This window comes from Leiobunum rupestre, chromosome 4 (genome assembly GCF_980474605.1).
Source record: "Leiobunum rupestre chromosome 4, qqLeiRupe1.1.hap1, whole genome shotgun sequence".
Lineage (NCBI taxonomy): Eukaryota > Metazoa > Arthropoda > Arachnida > Opiliones > Sclerosomatidae > Leiobunum > Leiobunum rupestre.
The window spans coordinates 29,068,227-29,090,243 of record NC_143387.1 but is presented as its reverse complement, the minus strand read 5'-3'; the positions used below and the strand labels follow the sequence as shown (position 1 = coordinate 29,090,243).

Genomic DNA, 22,017 nt, shown 5'->3' with positions numbered 1-22,017 from the left:
TGTTAAGTGTAAAATGAAGCTTCACCCGCAACTAACGCCAAACGTCTATAACCCTCGTTCGAGAATCCATTAATCTAACAGAATGCGGAAGAGAGACGTTCGGTGGATCACCTCCTCAAAACGTTTGAGGGTTAGTTTCGGCAGTAAAATTACCCACCCACTATAGTTAGCTCTCAACCTCGAGCGCGAAAACCTTTAACAGCCTCAGGGTGAAATCGACCCATCAACCATTGACTTACCGTTTCAACTCCTCTACCATTGGACTAGCGAGGACAATGTTCCGTAGGACTCGGTTATTTGTCAATTTTTTTTGATTGAAGCTACGACGTAACGAGCGCCAGATAGCCGTAGCTTCCGTTAATCCACCATAAATATATAACTGAATATCCCTTTAAAAGCTCTACCGCTCCGTTGAAGTTTTACCGCGCTTACTTTAGCCGCTAATGGCAGAAATAGACCTCCATTTAGTTGGGCATTGAATACGAATTAATGGGATTTGGTAAGGCGGGTATACAGCCCGTAATATTAAATCGAAGTTCCATTGAGATGTAAAAGACGCGAAAATAACGGGACGGCTATCTGAAGGCGGGGATCTAAGCTCCTTTTCCCGTTTTCGTCGACGCGAAGAATAGAGCGAATTAAATTCGAGGATTTTCCAAATCTGAAATGGGCTTAGAGAGAATAGGTATCAATCGGGGGAGGAAATGAGCGTGTGTCGTACGACAAAGGCCCTCGATACGAGATCAAAGGCTTAACTAACCAGTAGGTGAAGTCATTTCCGGGAAGCTGGCGAAAACACTTATTCGAAAGACATTATAGACGACGGCTCGCTTTATCTCTCGGCCTAATTATTCATAATTTAGCTCGGATCCGCCGCTATTCAATTACGACACAAAGGCTCGCCAAACTGACAACTTCCAAAAACGAGGGACAGGAATCTCCGTTGCCGTTCACTCACGCGGCCTAAAATTATACTGGCTCTAGCTTTTGAGCAAAATCACTTTCGGGATTCATATAATAACAATAATAATAATAATCAGCTAGGCTATTACCCAAGGCTTGAGCTGATGGAGTTATCAGCTAGGATAATACCCAAGGCACCACCTTAAGCCTAAGTCATCTAGCGACTTTTATTGCCTTTAATTCAGGTGGCTGGGTTACAATGCGTAGGGGGTTTTTTTGTGCCACGTGAGCCAACAGCTCCCTAGACTTTCTATTACCGCTAACCTCTACATTCTTAATTTTTAATTCTTTGGAAATGATCGATAACTGGCCTAACTTTTCACCGAATACTTTTAAAATTAAAATATAGTTAAAGCTAGGAGCAACAAACACAACACCCCACACAAGGAGAACGCAACCCGTCAAAAGTCGTCGATTTTCTCGCGTACGTTTTTCATTGGCTAGACGCTTTAGCGCCTGCTGCCGTCGGAAGGGGAAAATTCGGAAATTGTCTTCTCCCCCGCCCGTAAAACGTTCAGCGTTAAGGCTGGTGACGCTCGTCCAATGAAATTCGTACACAACCCTTCGTTAGCGTGTTTAAAGGCTAGCTGCGTTCTCCTTGTGTTTGTTGCTCCTAGGTTAAAGTAACTTACGTCGTTAGTAAAACAAAATTAAAAGATCTGCTACTACATGGAGTTGTTTGATAAATTAAAATAAAATGTATTTATCGTCGGGAAGCTTTCGGGCCGTAGTCCTTTTTTTATTCAAAGAAGAAAGGGCTGATTTGAGTCTGATATATTTGTAACGGCCACGCCAACGGGGTGATACGTGAGGACAGGGGTGGGGACACCCGTGGCGGAAGTATTCCGACCACCCGTTGGGGGATTGGTGGTCGTCCTCACACAGCCATCCACAAACTCTGCCTCCCGGACGCCTGGGATTTCAGGAGTGAGCCACTACTCCCGGTGGCCGTAGTCCTTCTTCAGCTTATAATACACGAATACTAAAATCGCTTAACCAAAATATACATTTTTACAACATTCTTTATACAATATTATCTCCAACCTAACACCTCACTTTTTACCTCTCCGAGGGGACAAAGTCCCCTTGGAGGGGTTGTACAATCATCGTGTCTGTGTGTGTGTCTGTCTGTCTGTGTGTGTGCGCGAACGCGTTACCGGGGGCAAAGTCCAATAGTCGTGAAATCGTTGTTAAAGGTTGGCAAAACCACCGTCTGGCGGTGAGCGTTAACGGGTAAAGTTGCGGTTGTGTAGGGTGCGGTTTAGTCGTTTTTTCGTTAACGCTCGCCGTCGTTTCGGTTTCGGCTCAGTTGTAATGGGAATTTGTTGCTGTTGAGTTTGTTTGTTATGGCGGTTGTGAGTGTAGAGTTTGTGTAATGGCAGTTGTGAGTGTTGAATTTGCATATGCGTCTTTGCTCTCCAACTTCTTCTTATTGACTTTTAGGGACGGACCGAGTGCTGAGGGTTACGATAAACGTCTCAACGTCTAAATGGCAGGTTTTCCACCAATTGTATCAATTTGCGATCGCATCAGGCGGGATTTGAACCCGAGACCTCCGGTTTGGCAGGCGGACGTTCTACCACAGAACCACCGACACTTATTTCGCTTAATCGAAAATTACAAATTAACAGAGTATTAAATTTTGGTTGTTACTAAATAGAACAAAATTTCGTGTTCCATTTAAATTATTGCATCGAAGTAATTCTAATGTAGCGTATTCTCTGTTGATTTATAACGAAAGCGCCGCCCAGGTTTCGAACCCGAGCCCTCCTGCGTGACAGGCGATTGGTCTACCACAGAACCACCGATACCTGTTACTCTTCTTTGAAAATTATAAACTCAGCTTCTCGGAAGAGTATATTAATGGTTTTTAAAGTCTACATTTTTTACGTATGAAATTTTAAAAGTGAAATCTTGTTTCGGATACGCTTTTTTGTTGTGTTTTTTAACTGATCCCGATTACGTTCTTTTTTGTCTAATCTTTGGTATTGTTGGTTTTTTCTGTTCTACTATTTTTTAAGTTTATTTCCTTTTTCCCGCAAAATCGTCCAGTCTTAGAGGAACCTTTCAGAGCATAAGTCATGCCCAAAAGCTTATCCGGTTTCATTATAATAACGTGAAAAATCGTACTTGTGAATGGTAAGGTGTTGCGCTTCTTGATATTATATTTTCTATTGCTTGATTTCTAAATATTTTTCTATGAATTATTTTGATTCTGAAGTCTGATTGCTTGACTGCGTTATAATATTTTTCTATGAGTTTTGTTTCTGAAGTCTGATTGATTGGGTTGTTATTGTGTATTTTTTTATTCGTTATTTTTATTTTTTGATACTCTAATATTTTAAACTGGATATAGTATAACGTTAATTCTGCGTATTTCGAATGTGCGTGATGTGGAGGGTATTTTTACGTTTTATTAGGATCAGTTTTTTAATTTTAAATATCTTTCGTTTTATTTGTATTCTATTTCGTTTTTTCAGTCGTATATTTTTATCGAGTTGTATACATCGTGCGCTTACACTTATGTTGGTCTGGTTTTTAACTGGGTCGTCATTACTTCGTTATTTATTTTAAACGATTTCTCGACTGATTAAGATGTTTAATTTGAAATAAAATGAGCGTTAAAGATGCGGCAAGTATTTCGTAAGCGAGAAAAATACAAATACCCTCTGTAGATATTTCTTTCATTAAAATTGGCTTCGTATTATATTTAACTGATAAACTTGTATAATGTATTATTATTATTATAATATTCTGAATAAATTATACTCGGTTGTTTCGTCTCAATTATTTTAATTATAATTAAAATTTTATACCGGGCGGGATTGAACCGGGATTACGTTTTTAGTAAATAATTCGGAATTGCGGAGATATATCTTTAAAAGTCATCTCGAAAAATTAATACCGCTAGGGACAATTCTTCCGAGGAGAGGTATATTTTGGCTTGCCAACTTTTCTTTTTGTTTTTACTCTATTTTTTTTTCGATTACAATTATTTTTTAAATTTAAACCCCCCCCCCCAACCTCTAATATTAACCGAACCTTCATCTAAATTTAACAAACCTCTATCTTTTATCAAGATAGCTTCTTTAAAACATCTTTTAAACCATGTAGCTTCTTGACAAAGTACTTTAGTCGAGTCCCAATTTATTTTATGGTCTTTTTTAAATTAATACGCATGCCTAATCCATTGTTTTTATCCCGTTTATTTACACAATTTTTATGTTCCGCTTGTCTTTATGTTTGTCCAACATAGGTTTTTTTCACATGAACATTTTATCTCGTAAATAACACCCGTTTTACATAATTCTTCGATTTTAGGTTTGTTTTTATCCATTCTGATTTTATCGTATTCGAGATTTTTGAGACTACGTTTACACTGAATTGTTTTAATTGTCTTTTAGATTTTTCGGTTAAACCACTTATGTATGGTAAGGATATTACATAATCAATTTTTTCTTTCTCCATTCTATTTTTTACTAAATTATCATTAACAATTCCATTAATTAGGTGTTCTGGGTACCCACTTATCTTAAATGGTTTTGCTAATCTATTTTTATCACCAATCGGATCATCAGAGATTGCTTCAATTTTGTTTTTAAAGGATTTTAATGCGCCAATTTTAATTTTCATTATGGGAAGACTTATAGTTCAGAAATGTTTTAGCGTGGGTGTGATTTTGATATAAGGTACATATTAAAACATTTGCTTTATGTTCTATCAGTATGTCCAAGAATGGTAGAGATTGATTCGTTTCACCTTCAAACGTAAATTGTATTTCTTTAATTATATTATTGACAATTTTTAATAATTCCTTTTCATCTAAAAATTTACTTTTTATCAAAAAGACATCATCCATAAACCTTCTCCACCATTTCACTGAATTTTTAATCTTAGTATTTCTTAGTATACTATTTTCCACAAATTCCATTACTAAATTCGCTACTGGGGCCGACAACGGATTTCCCATAGCTAAACCTTTTTCTTGTCTATTAAAATTCCCCTCAAACATAAAATAAGTTTCTGTTAGGCCAATCTCCACTAATTTTAAAATCGTTTCGTAACTCAATGTTGTTATCGTATTTAATGTTTTGTCCGCTTTCAGTTTTTTTTCCAGAATATTCAATGCCAATCTGATAGGTATGCTCCCATATAAATTAATAACATCAAGGCTACAAATTTCATCATTACTATCAACATCTTGCTGTTTCAATTGAGTCACAAATTCAAAAAGTTTTTTAATGAATAGTCATTTTTTCCGACTAAAGGTGATATTAATTTAACAATATGTTTTGCTACTGTATATGTCGGATTGTTAATTGACGATACTATTAATCTAATTGGATTATCGTTTTTATGTATTTTCACCAATCCATAAATGTGAGGAACTTTAATCGCCGGTGGGAATAACGTGAATTTTTTTCCCCTATCAATTTCACCTTTTTCTATAGCTTCATTTATAATATTATGAACCTTTTTATCATTTTTTTCCGTAGGATTATTTTTAAATTGTTTATAATCATCCGTCAGGATCATTTTAATAATTTTATCTATATAGTCTTTGGCATACATTACCTCTATCTTTCGACCTTTGTCCGCTTGAACAATCTTAATCGTCTTATCTATTTTTAGAATATTAAACGCTGTTTTTTCACCTTTAGTCAAATTCGAAACCACTGATTTTTTAGAATAATTATTTTTAATTAAACCTCTTATGTCCTATAAATTGAATTTTGTATCCATGGTTAAAAATTGATAATAAAATTAAAATGACACAACTGATACTTCATGGCTTTAAAACATTATTTTAATTTTAACGTTTATAACATTAAAATAATGTTTTAAAGCCATGAAGTATCAGTTGTGTCATTTTAATTTTATTATCTCTTATGTCCTGTTTTACTTTATCAGTTAATTCTAGTTTACTCAGCTTATCCTCAGTCTGCGCACATATATACAATAAATCAACTTTCTGGACACATATTCCAAAAGACAACCATTTTGATAATAACGTCAATTAACCATTTGATAAGTTCCGGTCCGATAAATTTATTACATTATTAACCTCTAATTCATTCAAATCTGGAGTATTCCTGATCTTATCAAAAATTAGTTAAAGTAGCCTATGAGGCCGCGGGATTAGGTTTTCGGCGATCATCTTCTGTACACGATTTTGGTGTATTTTTGGGTAAATCTAAGCCGAATAAAACGTACAAGTATTAAAATGTCTTCATTCAGCGTCAACCAATAGCCGAAAACAATCCAATATTCCTAAAAAAACTAATAAAAAATTATTTAAAAAAAACTCAAAACACACTAAGTGTTGCTTGGGTAAGGTAGGTTTTAGACACAGCCAGCGCTACTCCTCACCTATCGCATTCCGAGATGGAGAAGGTGAAATTTAAAACAATTACAGCGCTAATAATTTCGTTGATTTTTTTTCTGAATGCGTCTTACGCCATCTATCGTTAAGAAAAGGAGCGGATTTAAGTAACGTACGGTTTAAGGGCACAAATCGAAGAGCCACCATTTTAATTTAATTTAAAAGCTACTGATTGGACCAGCTGAGCTCGGAATTTTTCCCCAATGATTTTTTTTTAATTTATCCAGAAAATAAAACAATATAAAAATAGTTCTTTTTATAAAGTAATGTGGCCTACTTGTTTTAATGTGGCTCTTACGTCACAATCTCTAACTTTTACAAGTCTACGAGCGCGCTACAGTCGCCAGATGAATATAGGTTTTTCTATAGCGCGCGTGCAAATCGCTCGTGCAAAGAATATACTAATAAAGCCGTGTCTCGTGACGTAAGAGCAACATTTTAACAAGTTGGGCAAGACCAATTTTTATTTTATAAAATCAACTATTAAAAGTATCAAATGTTTTTCTCCGCGTCACGAGCTTAAGCTTTTTAGTACTTTATCGGCACGTGAACTTCAAATTCCAAGTTCTTTATCTACTCCAGCGCGTGCACTCTATTTTCAATGAATATATAGCTAGTGACGTGAAAAACATTTACACATGACCAGATCGTGGTTAATTTTCAAGCGCTCGCTTGTAAACAGTTTAGGAAGCTAGTGCTAATCGAAGGCTTACTATTACCTGAAGTCTATAATATCTTCGCAAGCCCGAGGCCGATTTAAATGGGATCAATTTTATCACATACCCCAAATCATGGTATTTCGTCGTATGCTAAATGTATAAATTGTACTTAATTCATATTTATAAATCACCTATGCATCCTCTTTGATGGGGTATGGTTGAACCACCAACCCCCTTAAATACGCCCTTGATCGGGATCCTGAGACGGTACATGTTTCAAGCGAATAAAATTACAGGTTATAAAGGCAAATCATTATCTACTAAAATACGTGTTAAATTGCTTGTGATATTACCGATATTTTTTATAGTAGAAATAAAACGCCAAATATAGTGTTGTAAGTCGGAAAATTTTCCGCGGAAAATGACCGAGGCCTTTTTTCCTTAAAATATTCCGTATTTTTCCGAAAACAATTTAAAAAGTTTTAATTCAATGATTTGTCTAATATATTATTTACAAATTTAAATAAAGCGGCATTTTATTAGCCTAGCTGGTTACTAAACCTCCAGACTAGTTTAAACTGATTAACAATGTAGCACTATTAATGTTTGTAGTAGGTTTACTGATATTAGACATTTTATATCGATAAAAAGTTAAAAACCCTTAAAAAGTAATTTATGTTTCAATTTTTAATTTTTCCGATTTGCGGAAAAAGTTTTGAAAATTTTTACGCATTTTATTTTTCCGGAAAATTAGCAACACTAGCCAAAAACGATATTTGTATAGTAATAATTACGTGACTAATGCTAGAAAGCAGTAGCGGTAAAGAAACCCGGCCTATAGGTTGTTGAAAGGGCGCCAGTATACAACGACGTGGTTCAAGAGGCACCTCGGGGCATTCCGCGGTTTTTGGGAAATCATTGACAAGAGAGGAGAGTTGGAAAAAAATTTTGCGGCCAATCGATGCTTGATCTATATCTTTTCCGGAAAGGATTTTTTCTTATTGTATTCGTCGGAATTTCTCGAGATGCGCCGAATTTCAACGAGACGAAAGTGAAGGAAAGAGATTGCAGCCTGGCGAGTAATGAGAGGCCAGAGAGAGGCAAAAAAGAAAAGCCCTTGTTAGATGGCTGCTTCGCTCTTCTAATGAGCAATTGCAACACCTTTCGAGTATCTACAGGTCCCGCTTCCAAGATAAGACATGCGCTCCGAAGTCGACGGAAACGCGCGCAACCTTTTAAAGAAGTTTGCGTCTATTGACTCTAAGACGCACTCGACCTCAACTCCTTTGATCTTTTGGATCGGATGAAAAGGAAGTCCGAATGGAACGGGGACCGTCTTTGGTCAGAAATATCAAAGCGCGAGTTTTATCTTCGCGCGAAATAAAATTAGGAAATTGAGTCAGAAGCTTCCGAATATAACTTACCATGTATGTAGTTTATAGCTGACACTACCAGAGGGCGTAAAGGAGCAATGCCCCTGTCAAATATATTACTGGGATGGGTCACTAATGCGTGTGTCCCATCCAAATTTTAATATTAAAATTAGTTGAAGGTTTTAAAGGCTTAATAAAAAAACTATAATGGTTAAGAACCATACGAGAAAAATGAACGTTTTCAGTAATTTGATGCTTAAAAATTTCCAAGTTAAATTTGTGATAATCACCTTATGTTCATTTAAATAATTTCTTAAGGCAAAAGATATTCAGCCTTGGCAGTTTTTTGTTAAAGGTCGACTACATAGTTATTCGGTTTACTCTGTCTTTCACTGGAAGCTGGCTCGCTGCAAGACGCATGTGCTATGCAAGCAGCCAACTACCAGTAAAAGACAAAGTAAACCGAATAACTATGTAGTTCGCCTTTAAGAAAACGGTTTCCAAAACGTTGGGGCTCCTCTCCTGGGACCTTAGGGTTTGAGTTGCCTTGTCCATTCCAACTTCTCAATCGTTCCTACGCCCTTGGAAACTATTAAGGGCCAAAATATTTGCTTGAGCTGATGGAGTTAGCAATAAATAAAATGTTGTAGACACCAATTACTGAACCTAACCAAAGATAGAGCAAGGTCGCAACGCCCAGAATTTCTAGATGATAAGACTGGTTACGTTAAAAATTTCAAAATTCAATAAATAAAATACAAATGTTACGCGTTCTATTATTTTCCAAATCAATTTAATCATATGTTAAACCAATGTCAGCTTGTTATCAGCTAGGCGAATACCCAAGGCACCACCTTAGGCATAAGTCATCAAGCGACTTTTGAAGCCATTAATTCAGGTGATCGGGTTACAATGCGTAGGAGGGTGGTAGCAAGCCCTGCATGCCACGCGAACCAACAGCTCCCAACACTAATCAAGCGTATGGTTTCAGCCATTCTCCGAGGGGCTGATCATAATCCTTGTACAATCCTGTAGCTTTGACTGTACTAAAGTAATTACGTAATCGATTACAGATTTAGCACTAACAAAGGCTTTATTCGCTGTAATCAGTGTACAGAATTTAAGGAAGTGGTTATCCCCTTGGCCTTCTCTCCTTAAAGGGGAACAGCCAAGCTTTTCGAAATATGGCCTTATTTCCGTATCAAAACATTAACAAGACGTTCAATATACTAACACGTACCTTTTTTGTCTTGAAAAAATAGCTTTTAGCCCAAAAAGTTGAAACGGAAAATAACGCCAGGTGTTTGGGTTTGAATTTTCGCCGCCATCTTAGGGGCTGCCGCCAGCGCCCCTAACCCCGTATGAGCGATTTGCGAACTAGCGTAACTTTTGAAATCGCTCAATTTATTCTAAAGGCCCAAACACACATACGGTTCGCAAGCGATTTCGCCTGCGAATTTTTGCGCACGCGCCCATGCGCCATGACTTTGATTCTATTTAAGTCACGCGACGCGACGCGATTTGCCAGCGAAATTTCGCGTGCGAAGGCTATGTGTGCATCCGTCTCTTATAACTGGAAAGCGCCGCGCGTGCAAATTAAAAAATAAAAACTAAAATCTTTCGCATCTACAGCAGCGCGAGCTTTTTTTTTTCAATTTTAATCGAGCCGGGAGTGTCTCACCGGTTTCTCACCAGGTGTCGCGGCGGACGCGCGCTTTTCGATTTCCCGAAATTTCTTTATTTTATTAAAAATTAACCACTCAATATTTTTTGATGCGGTTTTCGCCATAAATTTTAGTTTTTAATGGGCTATAGGGCTATCTAACTGGTTAAAGCTTGGCCGTTCCCCTTTAAGAAAGTGCGTTTTAACGGCGTAGAAGTCTCCAAATATCCCTTTAAATTTCGTGATATCCATTATAATATACATAAATTATTATTATAAAACAATGGTCGTAGATTTAAATAATGACCCTAATCTTCAAATCTCGAAGCAGTCACAGGGGCGAAATGTGTGTTTTTCATTTTATGACGTCATAAGATGAATCGCAGCGATTCCTAACCCATTTTACCAAATCGACGCAGTTAAACATTCAAATTCCAAGTTTTTTTGTTTATTTTTACTACAATAAATTTGGTATTTTCATACTTTTCCATACGTAGAATTATCCTTGCTCCAGTGTTAAGGTATGTATTTAAAAAGAACGATGGAAACTAGTAGTTGGAACCGAGTGCAAGTTAGAAGGAAATTTCTATTTTTACGATAACGCTTATTCTTTGAACTCCGAGACCGGGGGGGGGGGGGGGGGTAGAGAGGGTTGGGGTAAAAACTCGGGAGCACCGAAAGCGTCGCTAACAAGTTTTTTTTAATGAGGTGGACCGTGACGTACAGTAGCTTGACATCGAGTGACAAATCTAAGAGAGGCAAAGAAATGCTTCCTTCACAAACTGTGGAAAAAATCTTTCGTCGGAAGGAAGAGATCAAAGACTAACGGCAGATGTTTTCAAGAAATCTTGATTATTTCAATAGAAATAATAGAATAATAATAATAGAAGTACGAATCGGAAAATAGGGGAACAAAATAAAAATAGATAATCAATTTGCCTTTTTATAACATGGTAAAAAAACTCGAATTTCAAATCTTTTCGGTTTAATTTAGTTTCGGTTTAACGGCATTATTTTCGGGACCTTACGCGCTAATAAGATGAGTAACAAGAGGGTAGGGGCGTGAAAGGGGGCTACGATTGTAGACAGGAAACGGGTTATAAAAATATTGATTGGTATTTGGTCGTGGAGCACCGGCTATATCTATATATACTTATATATCAATGAATTATGCATCAAAAATAACAATTCACGCCAACATTGGAAAAGGAAGCGTATATTTTCCCGTCCACATTTGCATATTCAATAGCGATTTCCAACGACAATTTTTTTCAAATGAAGCTATTAATATATGAATTACAATTTTAGTATACTACTACTTATTACTATGATTTCGAAAATTCTTCTTTAGCGTTTCTAAATTCGTTCTATTTCATGTATAATTATTTCAAAATGATCAAATTGTTTACAATTTTCAATTTTGTACACGTGTATAATAAATTTTAACAGGAAGAATGATTTAACTCAAGAATTGGTCAAATTATTTCATCGTGAAATTTTTTTAAACCAAGCATTTTGTCTTGAAGCTACACATTTATTGGTAAAAACTTTTTCTAACAACCTCATTAGTATTGGAAACTGGGTTCACATATAAAAAATTGAAAATGATAAAAAATATAAAACTTCTTTTAACTTAATAATTGCGCGCATTTGTTTTTTAATTGGTTGCTCCTATATTTGAACAATTATAAAACAATAATTATCAGCTAGGCTAATATCCAATGAAACCACCTTTGGCTCAAGTCTGCTAGCAACTTTTAATGCCTGTAATTCAGGTAGCCGGGTTACAATGCGTTGGAGGGTGGTGGCAAGCCCTTCGTGCCACGCGAGCCAACAGCTCCCTGCACTAACTATGGCCGTTAACCTTAACATGTTTTTATGGAAAAGGGAAACCGATGAATTCGGAGGAAAACCCCTTTATCTCCCAACCTTACTCCAGAGTTGGCGAGATGAAAACTTGAACTGTTTTTTTTTCCAAATAAATTTAAAACAAAAATCAGCTAAAAAAATTGTAAACTCAAAAATATATCTTCGCCCTCGAATACACTGTAGATAATGAAGATCTAGGTTTCAAAATACCTAGTTAGATTTAAACCCTGAAATATAAGTTGACGTGGAGATAATTTTATTTTATTATTACGCAGGAATTTATATAATTCGAAGTTTCATTTAAATCAAGGAATACTTCTGCGTATTGTTCCATACCAGAGTGACTGAGAAAAATCATATCACCTCGGGTAGGACTACCGAGGCCACGAATAATCAGGCCTCGGACATCCAATGGTAGTGGCGTTGGGACGGTAACCCAAAGGTCGTAGGTTCGATTCCTACCCGAGGTGATATGATTTTTCTCAGTCACTCTGGTATGGAACAATACGCAGAAGTATTCCTTGATTTAAATGAAACTTCGAATTATATAAATTCCTGCGTAATAATAAAATAAAATTATCTCTATGTTATGACTACAGGCTATCAAGGTCCTGTTATAAATTAGTTGACGTTAAATGCTACGGCACCGTCAACAACGGGTTAAATATATCCCGTCTATAATGTGAACCAGATCGAGTCATTCTTAAATTGGATGTCCGAGGCCTGATTATTCGTGGCCTCGGTAGTGCAATGGTAGTGGCGTTGGGACGGTAACCCAAAGGTCGTAGGTTCGATTCCTACCCGAGGTGATATGATTTTTCTCAGTCACTCTGGTATGGAACAATACGCAGAAGTATTCCTTGATTTAAATGAAACTTCGAATTATATAAATTCCTGCGTAATAATAAAATAAAATTATCTCTATGTTATGACTACAGGCTATCAAGGTCCTGTTATAAATTAGTTGACGTTAAATGCTACGGCACCGTCAACAACGGGTTAAATATATCCCGTCAATAATGTGAACCAGATCGAGTCATTCTTAAATTGGATGTCCGAGGCCTGATTATTCGTGGCCTCGGTAGTCCAATGGTAGTGGCGTTGGGACGGTAACCCAAAGGTCGTAGGTTCGATTCCTACCCGAGGTGATATGATTTTTCTCAGTCACTCTGGTATGGAACAATACGCAGAAGTATTCCTTGATTTAAATGAAACTTCGAATTATATAAATTCCTGCGTAATAATAAAATAAAATTATCTCTATGTTATGACTACAGGCTATCAAGGTCCTGTTATAAATTAGTTGACGTTAAATGCTATGGCACCGTCAACAACGGGTTAAATATATCCCGTCAATAATGTGAACCAGATCGAGTCATTCTTAAATTGGATGTCCGAGGCCTGATTATTCGTGGCCTCGGTAGTCCAATGGTAGTGGCGTTGGGACGGTAACCCAAAGGTCGTAGGTTCGATTCCTACCCGAGGTGATATGATTTTTCTCAGTCACTCTGGTATGGAACAATACGCAGAAGTATTCCTTGATTTAAATGAAACTTCGAATTATATAAATTCCTGCGTAATAATAAAATAAAATTATCTCTATGTTATGACTACAGGCTATCAAGGTCCTGTTATAAATTAGTTGACGTTAAATGCTACGGCACCGTCAACAACGGGTTAAATATATCCCGTCTATAATGTGAACCAGATCGAGTCATTCTTAAATTGGATGTCCGAGGCCTGATTATTCGTGGCCTCGGTAGTGCAATGGTAGTGGCGTTGGGACGGTAACCCAAAGGTCGTAGGTTCGATTCCTACCCGAGGTGATATGATTTTTCTCAGTCACTCTGGTATGGAACAATACGCAGAAGTATTCCTTGATTTAAATGAAACTTCGAATTATATAAATTCCAGCGTAATAATAAAATAAAATTATCTCTATGTTATGACTACAGGCTATCAAGGTCCTGTTATAAATTAGTTGACGTTAAATGCTACGGCACCGTCAACAACGGGTTAAATATATCCCGTCTATAATGTGAACCAGATCGAGTCATTCTTAAATTGGATGTCCGAGGCCTGATTATTCGTGGCCTCGGTAGTGCAATGGTAGTGGCGTTGGGACGGTAACCCAAAGGTCGTAGGTTCGATTCCTACCCGAGGTGATATGATTTTTCTCAGTCACTCTGGTATGGAACAATACGCAGAAGTATTCCTTGATTTAAATGAAACTTCGAATTATATAAATTCCTGCGTAATAATAAAATAAAATTATCTCTATGTTATGACTACAGGCTATCAAGGTCCTGTTATAAATTAGTTGACGTTAAATGCTACGGCACCGTCAACAACGGGTTAAATATATCCCGTAAATAATGTGAACCAGATCGAGTCATTCTTAAATTGGATGTCCGAGGCCTGATTATTCGTGGCCTCGGTAGTCCAATGGTAGTGGCGTTGGGACGGTAACCCAAAGGTCGTAGGTTCGATTCCTACCCGAGGTGATATGATTTTTCTCAGTCACTCTGGTATGGAACAATACGCAGAAGTATTCCTTGATTTAAATGAAACTTCGAATTATATAAATTCCTGCGTAATAATAAAATAAAATTATCTCTATGTTATGACTACAGGCTATCAAGGTCCTGTTATAAATTAGTTGACGTTAAATGCTACGGCACCGTCAACAACGGGTTAAATATATCCCGTCAATAATGTGAACCAGATCGAGTCATTCTTAAATTGGATGTACGAGGCCTGATTATTCGTGGCCTCGGTAGTCCAATGGTAGTGGCGTTGGGACGGTAACCCAAAGGTCGTAGGTTCGATTCCTACCCGAGGTGATATGATTTTTCTCAGTCACTCTGGTATGGAACAATACGCAGAAGTATTCCTTGATTTAAATGAAACTTCGAATTATATAAATTCCTGCGTAATAATAAAATAAAATTATCTCTATGTTATGACTACAGGCTATCAAGGTCCTGTTATAAATTAGTTGACGTTAAATGCTACGGCACCGTCAACAACGGGTTAAATATATCCCGTCAATAATGTGAACCACATCGAGTCATTCTTAAATTGGATGTCCGAGGCCTGATTATTCGTGGCCTCGGTAGTCCAATGGTAGTGGCGTTGGGACGGTAACCCAAAGGTCGTAGGTTCGATTCCTACCCGAGGTGATATGATTTTTCTCAGTCACTCTGGTATGGAACAATACGCAGAAGTATTCCTTGATTTAAATGAAACTTCGAATTATATAAATTCCTGCGTAATAATAAAATAAAATTATCTCTATGTTATGACTACAGGCTATCAAGGTCCTGTTATAAATTAGTTGACGTTAAATGCTACGGCACCGTCAACAACGGGTTAAATATATCCCGTCAATAATGTGAACCAGATCGAGTCATTCTTAAATTGGATGTCCGAGGCCTGATTATTCGTGGCCTCGGTAGTCCAATGGTAGTGGCGTTGGGACGGTAACCCAAAGGTCGTAGGTTCGATTCCTACCCGAGGTGATATGATTTTTCTCAGTCACTCTGGTATGGAACAATACGCAGAAGTATTCCTTGATTTAAATGAAACTTCGAATTATATAAATTCCTGCGTAATAATAAAATAAAATTATCTCTATGTTATGACTACAGGCTATCAAGGTCCTGTTATAAATTAGTTGACGTTAAATGCTACGGCACCGTCAACAACGGGTTAAATATATCCCGTCAATAATGTGAACCAGATCGAGTCATTCTTAAATTGGATGTCCGAGGCCTGATTATTCGTGGCCTCGGTAGTCCAATGGTAGTGGCGTTGGGACGGTAACCCAAAGGTCGTAGGTTCGATTCCTACCCGAGGTGATATGATTTTTCTCAGTCACTCTGGTATGGAACAATACGCAGAAGTATTCCTTGATTTAAATGAAACTTCGAATTATATAAATTCCTGCGTAATAATAAAATAAAATTATCTCTATGTTATGACTACAGGCTATCAAGGTCCTGTTATAAATTAGTTGACGTTAAATGCTACGGCACCGTCAACAACGGGTTAAATATATCCCGTCAATAATGTGAACCACATCGAGTCATTCTTAAATTGGATGTCCGAGGCCTGATTATTCGTGGCCTCGGTAGTCCAATGGTAGTGGCGTTGGGACGGTAACCCAAAGGTCGTAGGTTCGATTCCTACCCGAGGTGATATGATTTTTCTCAGTCACTCTGGTATGGAACAATACGCAGAAGTATTCCTTGATTTAAATGAAACTTCGAATTATATAAATTCCTGCGTAATAATAAAATAAAATTATCTCTATGTTATGACTACAGGCTATCAAGGTCCTGTTATAAATTAGTTGACGTTAAATGCTACGGCACCGTCAACAACGGGTTAAATATATCCCGTCAATAATGTGAACCAGATCGAGTCATTCTTAAATTGGATGTCCGAGGCCTGATTATTCGTGGCCTCGGTAGTCCAATGGTAGTGGCGTTGGGACGGTAACCCAAAGGTCGTAGGTTCGATTCCTACCCGAGGTGATATGATTTTTCTCAGTCACTCTGGTATGGAACAATACGCAGAAGTATTCCTTGATTTAAATGAAACTTCGAATTATATAAATTCCTGCGTAATAATAAAATAAAATTATCTCTATGTTATGACTACAGGCTATCAAGGTCCTGTTATAAATTAGTTGACGTTAAATGCTACGGCACCGTCAACAACGGGTTAAATATATCCCGTCAATAATGTGAACCAGATCGAGTCATTCTTAAATTGGATGTCCGAGGCCTGATTATTCGTGGCCTCGGTAGTCCAATGGTAGTGGCGTTGGGACGGTAACCCAAAGGTCGTAGGTTCGATTCCTACCCGAGGTGATATGATTTTTCTCAGTCACTCTGGTATGGAACAATACGCAGAAGTATTCCTTGATTTAAATGAAACTTCGAATTATATAAATTCCTGCGTAATAATAAAATAAAATTATCTCTATGTTATGACTACAGGCTATCAAGGTCCTGTTATAAATTAGTTGACGTTAAATGCTACGGCACCGTCAACAACGGGTTAAATATATCCCGTCAATAATGTGAACCACATCGAGTCATTCTTAAATTGGATGTCCGAGGCCTGATTATTCGTGGCCTCGGTAGTCCAATGGTAGTGGCGTTGGGACGGTAACCCAAAGGTCGTAGGTTCGATTCCTACCCGAGGTGATATGATTTTTCTCAGTCACTCTGGTATGGAACAATACGCAGAAGTATTCCTTGATTTAAATGAAACTTCGAATTATATAAATTCCTGCGTAATAATAAAATAAAATTATCTCTATGTTATGACTACAGGCTATCAAGGTCCTGTTATAAATTAGTTGACGTTAAATGCTATGGCACCGTCAACAACGGGTTAAATATATCCCGTCAATAATGTGAACCAGATCGAGTCATTCTTAAATTGGATGTCCGAGGCCTGATTATTCGTGGCCTCGGTAGTCCAATGGTAGTGGCGTTGGGACGGTAACCGAAAGGTCGTAGGTTCGATTCCTACCCGAGGTGATATGATTTTTCTCAGTCACTCTGGTATGGAACAATACGCAGAAGTATTCCTTGATTTAAATGAAACTTCGAATTATATAAATTCCTGCGTAATAATAAAATAAAATTATCTCTATGTTATGACTACAGGCTATCAAGGTCCTGTTATAAATTAGTTGACGTTAAATGCTACGGCACCGTCAACAACGGGTTAAATATATCCCGTCAATAATGTGAACCAGATCGAGTCATTCTTAAATTGGATGTCCGAGGCCTGATTATTCGTGGCCTCGGTAGTCCAATGGTAGTGGCGTTGGGACGGTAACCCAAAGGTCGTAGGTTCGATTCCTACCCGAGTTGATATGATTTTTCTCAGTCACTCTGGTATGGAACAATACGCAGAAGTATTCCTTGATTTAAATGAAACTTCGAATTATATAAATTCCTGCGTAATAATAAAATAAAATTATCTCTATGTTATGACTACAGGCAGAGATGGGCAAAAAATCATTTGGCGAATAACGAATAAATTACTAAATAACAAAATATCTGATCATATTTATTCGTCGATTGACAGGGCTAAATATTTTAGGTATAGTTATTTGGCAATTAAACAAATATTTTGCCGTGGTCTTATTTGATAAATAATTTAAAACATAATATTTTCGATTATTATCTGGAAAATAATATTTTACGAATATTTCATGAACATTCATTTGTTAAATTGTTTTTTTACGAAATATTTTCAGTCATTTATTTCGCGAAATAAAAAATGGAAATATTTTCTTTAATTTAAATAACGAATAAGGATTTTAGTTAATCGAGTAAACGCAAGGTTAAAAAAAATGCTTATCGCACTATAAGGAGTAAACTGTTGCGGGATATTTGACTTCCTGATAATGGCAACTTTTAACGCTAATGCCACCGACAAAGCACCTCCAGTTAGAAGCTTTGGAGGCAGTGGCGTAATGAAAAATTTCGAGCCCCCCGCAGGATATCAAAAGGCCCCTTTATAAAAAAAATGTATTTGTTATAAAGTATTAGTAGTGTCGTAGTAAATGGAATGCAATATATAATATATCTATTTAAATTAAAAACCGCGAATTTCATTTATTAAAATTTGAAAATTAAAATATTATATTCAAAAGCTACCTTTAGATATTTTTTTTACGATTTCTACCGTAGGATATTGAGTGAGATTGAATTTCAGTATTAGTTAAAGCCTGTCTTTTGTTCGTCCCGTAACCCATTTTTCTCCATTTTTACAAGTTTTTCTTGTAAAAATACTTAAAACGAAAGGGCCCCCTAGTTTGTGAAAATGAAACCCGCCCCCCCCCCCGCGTTCGCGGGGTCTGCAGGTCCTTAGTTACGCCACTGTTTTAACGATGCTACGGAAATTATGGGGTCGGTGGTATTAGATTAATGTTTTTATTAATTTACTGCCCTTCCGTACTTTTTGCCTTGGGTAAATGATACCCCTAGCTACCCTGGCACCCGGGGCGGTCAGTCCTCCCCCTTATTCCGCCACTGCTACAATCCTTTTCTCGTGATCTACGAATTTCAATCTTGGAATGTCATATTATCGCGTGAAAACCAAATTCACGTATCTTCGTAAGGTTTGTGTATATAGTAAAGGCAAATGATGCTTTCAAGTAAAAATTAGTAGAATTAATTAAATAATTAATTAATAGCTACAGTGGCGTAGCTATAGGGCCGGCGCTAGAACAGGCGAGCGAGGCGAGCGTCTAGGGCCTCGCACTTAGCGACACGTTTTGTGGTCCCCACACCTAAGGGAACTTTTAGGGGTCCCCTTACTTAGCGGCACTTATTGAGGTCCGGCACTTTTTGGGGTTCCCGTACTTTGCGGCACTTATTCGGGCCTCTCATTTATTCCTTCGCAAAACATGTGTGTTGTGAGAAGGGGCCTCGCTCACATGTCGCTGCCTCCCCTCCGACCGGTCTGCTGTACCTTCGCTGTGCCATTAAATAGTGACCACCATTGCTGGGTAATATTGATACTCTTTGTTAAAATAAAAATGGTGTCGACAATTGTATTTCGTCTCTGACACCAGAATTAACTTTAAGTCTTTGGAATTTGTATTGCATTTTCTTACAAATTGGCCATATATTCAGTTATTTTCCTTGAGTCTAGCCCTGTCAAATAAAAATAATTCGTTATCTACAAAATAAAAAATAAACGGAAGCTATTTTTGACGATCTATTTGTAAACTACGCCAACCCGAAATATCTGATGACAAAATATTTCAGTCTTCTTTATTTGCAAAATACATTTATTTCAAATGATTTAATAAAACAGATATTTTGACCTTTTTATTTATAAACTTATTTTATTAAAAAATATTTTCCTACATTTATTTAAAATATTTTTCTCTAAATAAATTAATTGTAACGTTATTTATAAATAACAACTGACAAGAAAAAATTTATTCGTTATTCGCCAAATGATTTTTTGCCCATCTCTGACTACAGGCTATCAAGGTCCTGTTATAAATTAGTTGACGTTAAATGCTACGGCACCGTCAACATCGGGTTAAATATATCCCGTCAATAATGTGAACCAGATCGAGTCATTCTTAAATTGGATGTCGGAGGCCTGATTATTCGTGGCCTCGGTAGTCCAATGGTAGTGGCGTTGGGACGGTAACCCAAAGGTCGTAGGTTCGATTCCTACCCGAGGTGATATGATTTTTCTCAGTCACTCTGGTATGGAACAATACGCAGAAGTATTCCTTGATTTAAATGAAACTTCGAATTATATAAATTCCTGCGTAATAATAAAATAAAATTATCTCTATGTTATGACTACAGGCTATCAAGGTCCTGTTATAAATTAGTTGACGTTAAATGCTACGGCACCGTCAACAACGGGTTAAATATATCCCGTCAATAATGTGAACCAGATCGAGTCATTCTTAAATTGGATGTCCGAGGCCTGATTATTCGTGGCCTCGGTAGTCCAATGGTAGTGGCGTTGGGACGGTAACCCAAAGGTCGTAGGTTCGATTCCTACCCGAGGTGATATGATTTTTCTCAGTCACTCTGGTATGGAACAATACGCAGAAGTATTCCTTGATTTAAATGAAACTTCGAATTATATAAATTCCTGCGTAATAATAAAATAAAATTATCTCTATGTTATGACTACAGGCTATCAAGGTCCTGTTATAAATTAGTTGACGTTAAATGCTACGGCACCGTCAACAACGGGTTAAATATATCCCGTCAATAATGTGAACCAGATCGAGTCATTCTTAAATTGGATGTCCGAGGCCTGATTATTCGTGGCCTCGGTAGTCCAATGGTAGTGGCGTTGGGACGGTAACCCAAAGGTCGTAGGTTCGATTCCTACCCGAGGTGATATGATTTTTCTCAGTCACTCTGGTATGGAACAATACGCAGAAGTATTCCTTGATTTAAATGAAACTTCGAATTATATAAATTCCTGCGTAATAATAAAATAAAATTATCTCTATGTTATGACTACAGGCTATCAAGGTCCTGTTATAAATTAGTTGACGTTAAATGCTACGGCACTGTCAACAACGGGTTAAATATATCCCGTCAATAATGTGAACCAGATCGAGTCATTCTTAAATTGGATGTCCGAGGCCTGATTATTCGTGGCCTCGGTAGTGCAATGGTAGTGGCGTTGGGACGGTAACCCAAAGGTCGTAGGTTCGATTCCTACCCGAGGTGATATGATTTTTCTCAGTCACTCTGGTATGGAACAATACGCAGAAGTATTCCTTGATTTAAATGAAACTTCGAATTATAAGTTGACGTGATTTGTCGTTTTTGGCAATCTCAGATTTATTTTCCGTGAAACTCGTTTTAAAGAAAAATTAAGCATTCTTGTATTACTTTTTGTTTTTTTAAAAAGCGAAAAATTTCCATCACGGGCTAAGAACGTTGTGGAAAAATGAAATCGAGGAAAGGAGAAATTGTGTGTGCCAGAAATGAAATTCCGAATTAGCGTGTCGTTTACCTGTTTATAGCACTGCGGGAATATCTGACCAAAACCACGTTTTCTCCATTAAAACGAATTTAACTAGGACAGATAAGAGAAGTTTTTGAAGCGGGAATGCGCGGAATGAGGGACGGGAAAAAAAAGATTAAAAGTTTCGCTGGCTTAAAAGACTCTTAATACTTCATCAATCTTTGGCGGGGAAACTCATCAGAAAGTGGAAGGTAGGACTGCCCGCTAGATGTCTCTCGTGGATAACGGGGCGCGGGTCGCACCCTTTCCCCGTCCTTTAATAGCGCCATCCGGTGGCATTTGATCGAAGGACGGTCGCGAGAACCTAGCCAACCACCAAGAATTAGTACAATTTCAAATGGCGGTAGCCGCAATTAACCTTTCTATCGAATTCTTCACGCTTTTCCGACAATCGATCGAATCAGTCCGTTATCGAAGCGACTCGGGAAGTACGCCCGAGCTTCGCTCCTCGATACCGACTCGAATTGACGAATCCCTCGAAACGTCGTCGAACGGATCAAAGTAAGCGCTCAGCGACTGGAATTAGCCGGCTAATAAAATCGATGGGTGAAAATA

General features: G+C 37.4%; 15 non-coding genes across 15 annotated transcripts; all 15 read left to right on the top strand.

Annotated features, from left to right (window-relative positions):
• Nucleotides 1-12,985: 12,985 nt before the first annotated feature.
• Nucleotides 12,986-13,058, top strand: TRNAT-GGU (transfer RNA threonine (anticodon GGU)). Its single transcript has one exon. It is a non-coding gene; the product is annotated as a tRNA-Thr (tRNA).
• Nucleotides 13,059-13,324: 266 nt separating this feature from the next.
• On the top strand, nucleotides 13,325-13,397 carry TRNAT-GGU (transfer RNA threonine (anticodon GGU)). Its single transcript has one exon. It is a non-coding gene; the product is annotated as a tRNA-Thr (tRNA).
• Nucleotides 13,398-14,341: 944 nt separating this feature from the next.
• On the top strand, nucleotides 14,342-14,414 carry TRNAT-GGU (transfer RNA threonine (anticodon GGU)). The gene has a single exon. It is a non-coding gene; the product is annotated as a tRNA-Thr (tRNA).
• Nucleotides 14,415-14,680: 266 nt separating this feature from the next.
• On the top strand, nucleotides 14,681-14,753 carry TRNAT-GGU (transfer RNA threonine (anticodon GGU)). The gene has a single exon. It is a non-coding gene; the product is annotated as a tRNA-Thr (tRNA).
• Nucleotides 14,754-15,019: 266 nt separating this feature from the next.
• On the top strand, nucleotides 15,020-15,092 carry TRNAT-GGU (transfer RNA threonine (anticodon GGU)). The gene has a single exon. It is a non-coding gene; the product is annotated as a tRNA-Thr (tRNA).
• Nucleotides 15,093-15,358: 266 nt separating this feature from the next.
• TRNAT-GGU (transfer RNA threonine (anticodon GGU)) lies at nucleotides 15,359-15,431 on the top strand. Its single transcript has one exon. It is a non-coding gene; the product is annotated as a tRNA-Thr (tRNA).
• Nucleotides 15,432-15,697: 266 nt separating this feature from the next.
• On the top strand, nucleotides 15,698-15,770 carry TRNAT-GGU (transfer RNA threonine (anticodon GGU)). Its single transcript has one exon. It is a non-coding gene; the product is annotated as a tRNA-Thr (tRNA).
• A 266-nt stretch (nucleotides 15,771-16,036) lies between these two features.
• Nucleotides 16,037-16,109, top strand: TRNAT-GGU (transfer RNA threonine (anticodon GGU)). The gene has a single exon. It is a non-coding gene; the product is annotated as a tRNA-Thr (tRNA).
• Nucleotides 16,110-16,375: 266 nt separating this feature from the next.
• On the top strand, nucleotides 16,376-16,448 carry TRNAT-GGU (transfer RNA threonine (anticodon GGU)). Its single transcript has one exon. It is a non-coding gene; the product is annotated as a tRNA-Thr (tRNA).
• A 266-nt stretch (nucleotides 16,449-16,714) lies between these two features.
• Nucleotides 16,715-16,787, top strand: TRNAT-GGU (transfer RNA threonine (anticodon GGU)). Its single transcript has one exon. It is a non-coding gene; the product is annotated as a tRNA-Thr (tRNA).
• A 266-nt stretch (nucleotides 16,788-17,053) lies between these two features.
• On the top strand, nucleotides 17,054-17,126 carry TRNAT-GGU (transfer RNA threonine (anticodon GGU)). The gene has a single exon. It is a non-coding gene; the product is annotated as a tRNA-Thr (tRNA).
• Nucleotides 17,127-17,392: 266 nt separating this feature from the next.
• TRNAT-GGU (transfer RNA threonine (anticodon GGU)) lies at nucleotides 17,393-17,465 on the top strand. The gene has a single exon. It is a non-coding gene; the product is annotated as a tRNA-Thr (tRNA).
• Nucleotides 17,466-20,071: 2,606 nt separating this feature from the next.
• On the top strand, nucleotides 20,072-20,144 carry TRNAT-GGU (transfer RNA threonine (anticodon GGU)). Its single transcript has one exon. It is a non-coding gene; the product is annotated as a tRNA-Thr (tRNA).
• Nucleotides 20,145-20,410: 266 nt separating this feature from the next.
• TRNAT-GGU (transfer RNA threonine (anticodon GGU)) lies at nucleotides 20,411-20,483 on the top strand. The gene has a single exon. It is a non-coding gene; the product is annotated as a tRNA-Thr (tRNA).
• A 266-nt stretch (nucleotides 20,484-20,749) lies between these two features.
• On the top strand, nucleotides 20,750-20,822 carry TRNAT-GGU (transfer RNA threonine (anticodon GGU)). The gene has a single exon. It is a non-coding gene; the product is annotated as a tRNA-Thr (tRNA).
• The last annotated feature ends 1,195 nt before the right edge of the window (nucleotides 20,823-22,017 follow it).